Source organism: Eucyclogobius newberryi, unplaced genomic scaffold (genome assembly GCF_026437365.1).
Source record: "Eucyclogobius newberryi isolate DKJ021-1_F unplaced genomic scaffold, fEucNew1.0.hap1 SCAF_13, whole genome shotgun sequence".
Taxonomy (NCBI): Eukaryota; Metazoa; Chordata; class Actinopteri; order Gobiiformes; family Gobiidae; genus Eucyclogobius; species Eucyclogobius newberryi.
Genome location: NW_027315757.1, coordinates 7680270 through 7684045, shown reverse-complemented (window position 1 = coordinate 7684045; position 3776 = coordinate 7680270).

Sequence of the window (3776 nt, the reverse complement as noted above, 5' to 3'; positions counted from 1 at the left end):
TGAAGGAACATGAGCCAGCCGATGGATTTACCGCTGCTAAGTTGCCCGTGCAGTATCTCAACGCTCGGAAAGGAGTATCTTCTGCCCGGTTAACCACAGCATCCCAGCGCGCACCAGCTCAACTTTTTCTACCAAGGCCTACCAGACGTGAGACCAACCAAGACGTGTCAGGTACCATGAATTCTGCCCCAAACCAACGAGGACCTGGTAAGGAGTTTATTTGTTTTTCCTGCCAACAACCTGGGCACAAAGCCTCAGTTTGCCCAGTCCGTAAAGCTAAAGTTAGCGGAGCGTGCTATCCTCCAAGACCAGAGGCAGAGGGCACTCATGAGACAGACAGTACTATTAAACGCTGTAAAAATGTGCTAATTAATGGCCAAGAGGTTTCTGCTTTACTGGACACTGGTAGTTTCACATCCCTTATCAAACGTAGCTCAGTGCCAGTTAGCAGCATAAACTATGGCAAGACAGTGGACATTTTGTGTGTGCACGGGGATAGCCACCTTTATCCTACTGTGGAGGTTACCATAACAGTTGCAGACCAGCCCTATCTGGTGGCTGTGGGAGTAGTAGAAAACCTACCCGTGGATGCTATTCTCGGTTGGGACCTACCTTTTCTGATGGACCTGTTGTCTGGGAATGTTGACTCTGGGGGGAATAATGACTGTGGAAATGTGTCGTGTTCTGTTCTTACGCGGTCACAAGTGAAAGCCGGTGTCCAACCTCTGCCAGACTTGGACGGTAGTCTGTGTGAGGGAGGCACCAAAGGGCCAAGGAAATCCCGGCGTCAGCGACGCTTTGAAAAAGAAATGTGGTCTTTAAATCCGGAAAATTGTGATTCTTTTGTGTGGGATGTACCTGAAAATGTTTCTTTGTTGCAAAGCAATGATATTACTTTGAAAAGTCTTTTTGCTAAGGTGGGAAAAGAAACCAAAGGTTGTCTGGGTCAAGAGAAGTTTATTATTGACAATGGGGTGTTGTATATCGTTAGTGATGAATGTAAACGTCTTGTTGTTCCCTTTAGCTGTAGGACCCTTGTCATGCATTTAGCACACACAGTGCCATGGTCAGGTCACCTCGGTCGCCACAAAACATTCTTGCGCGTCAGTTCTAGATTTTATTGGCCGTCCATGTATGCTGACATTCACAAATATTGCGCTACATGTCCAACCTGTCAGAAAACATGTCCAGTGCGCAAGTCTGACCGTGCCTTTTTGCAGCCTCTTCCAGTTATCTCCACTCCCTTCCGAAGGATTGCGATGGACATTGTGGGGCCCCTGGTGAAGAGCAGCAGTGGACATCAGTACATCCTGGTCATCTCGGATTATGCCACCAGATTTCCAGAGGCTTTTCCGCTGAGAACCATCACTGCGCCTGCTGTCCTTCGAGCGCTTGTTCAACTGTTCTCCAGAGTTGGATTACCTGATGAAATTCTCACGGACCAAGGCACCAACTTCACATCTCGGTTAATGCACCTTTTCCAGCAGCAACTGGGCATTTCCTCCATCAAAACCACCCCGTACCACCCACAGACGGATGGACTGGTTGAGCGGTTTAACCAGACACTGAAGCGGATGCTCCAGAAGTTCGTGGATGATACCGGCAAAGACTGGGACTGTTGGCTACCCTTTGTTCTGTTTGCCTATCGAGAGGTCCCACAGGCGTCAACTGGATTTTCTCCATTTGAACTGTTGTATGGCTGGGATGTTCAGGGGCCTTTGGACCTTCTACGCAAACAATGGGAGGGCCCACCAGCACGACAAAGTGACCGGAGCATTGTCAAGTTTGTACTTGAAATGCGAGAGAGACTGTCAAAGTACTTAGAGGAGGCAGAGAAGAACTTGCTAGGTGCTCAAAAAGCCCAGAAGACCTGGTACGACCGCCAAGCCCGCAGTCGTGAGTTCCAGCCTGGTCAGAAGGTGCTGCTTCTTCTGCCATCCTCAACCCATAAACTTTTAGCAAAATGGCAGGGCCCGTACACTGTCACCCGGAAGATGGGGCCAGTCACCTACGAGGTCCTGCATCCAGAGAAAAAGAAGTCCAGGCAGACGTACCATGTCAACCTACTGAAGGAGTGGAGAGAGCGTCCAGTCCAAGCTCCAACTAAAGTCCTGTTGGTCAGGAAAGTAGACAATGACGAGGACGGGGAAGAGCCGGACATGGGACTGGAGGGACTGACCAACACTGCTACCCCTGTGCTGGTTCATCTTCCTCCTGAGCAAGCCACACAGCTACTCCAGACCTTCAAAGAAGTGTCTTCGCTGTTCCGTGCCAGTCCTGGAAGAACTACAGTGGTGGAACATGTCATCCGCCTGAAGGAGGGTCGCCCGATCCGACAGCGACCATATCGTGTACCACAGCAGCTTGTTGGGAAGCTCCAAGATGAGATCCAAGAAATGCTGAGACTGGGAGTCATCGAACCTTCCAAATCCGAATGGAGCAGTCCTGTAGTGATTGTTTTCAAGAAAGACGGATCACTCAGGATATGTATTGACTTTCGAAAGCTGAACTCTGTGTCTGAATTTGATGCATACCCAATGCCAAGGATTGATGACTTGCTGGAGAAGATTGGTTCCGCCAAGTACATAACCACATTGGACCTTTGCAAAGGATACTGGCAAGTGCCCCTCGAGAAGTCCTCACGGACCTACACAGCATTTCAAACACCAACTGGACTGTTTCAGTTTACTGTGATGCCATTCGGGCTGCATGGAGCACCTGCTACGTTTCAACGTCTGATGGATCGAGTTCTCCAGGGGTGTGAGCTATTCAGCGCGGCTTATCTCGACGATGTCGTCATCTTCAGCGAGACCTGGGAGGACCATGTCCAACATCTCTCCCAAGTCCTGAAGCAGATCCAGCGAGCCGGTCTTACGCTGAATCCGGCAAAGTGTGAGTGGGCTCGGCAGGAGACACGCTACCTCGGCTACCAGATGGGTCGAGGGGAGGTGAGGCCTCAGGTCGACAAGGTCGAGGCTATCCTGAGATCTCCGAGGCCACGAACAAAGAAAGAGGTGCGTTCCTTTCTGGGATTGGCCGGATGGTACCGACGGTTTGTGCCGCAGTTCGCAACGATTGCCACTCCGCTTACAGCACTCACCGCCAAAGGCCAGCGAAACCCAGTCGTCTGGACCGAGGACTGTGAGAATGCCTTCAACACCCTCAAAGCTCACCTGTGTTCATCACCGGTGCTGAAGAGTCCAGACTTCACCAAGCGCTTCTTGGTACAAGTGGATGCCTCCATGGTTGGCCTCGGAGCAGTCCTGACTCAGGGGGAACCTGGAGAGGAGCATCCAATATTGTATTTGAGTCGCAAACTCCTGCCACGCGAGACCCGCTACTCTGCTGTAGAGAAAGAGGGCCTTGCAATCAAATGGGCGTTGGAGAGCTTGCGCTACTACCTGCTCGGACGTGAGTTTGATCTAGAGACTGATCATAGTGCCCTGACTTGGATCAACACTATGAAGGATCATAATAGTCGCCTGACAAGATGGTATCTCGCACTACAGCCCTTCAGATTCGCCATCCGACACCGTGCCGGCAAGATGAACATTGTTGCGGATTATTTGTCCAGGTTGCCCCACAGTGTCAACCTTCCGGAAGGGAGGGATAATGTGACGGAGCCAGTCCGTCTTTAACTGGTGTCGCCGCTTATTTGCTGAGCAACCGCGCGGTCGTCATGCCCGCGCGCACTTTCCAACACACACTCATACATTCCCCGCTCCCCGCGTTTCCCTCTGTTTCATTCATTCGCATCAGACGCCACACACGCATCT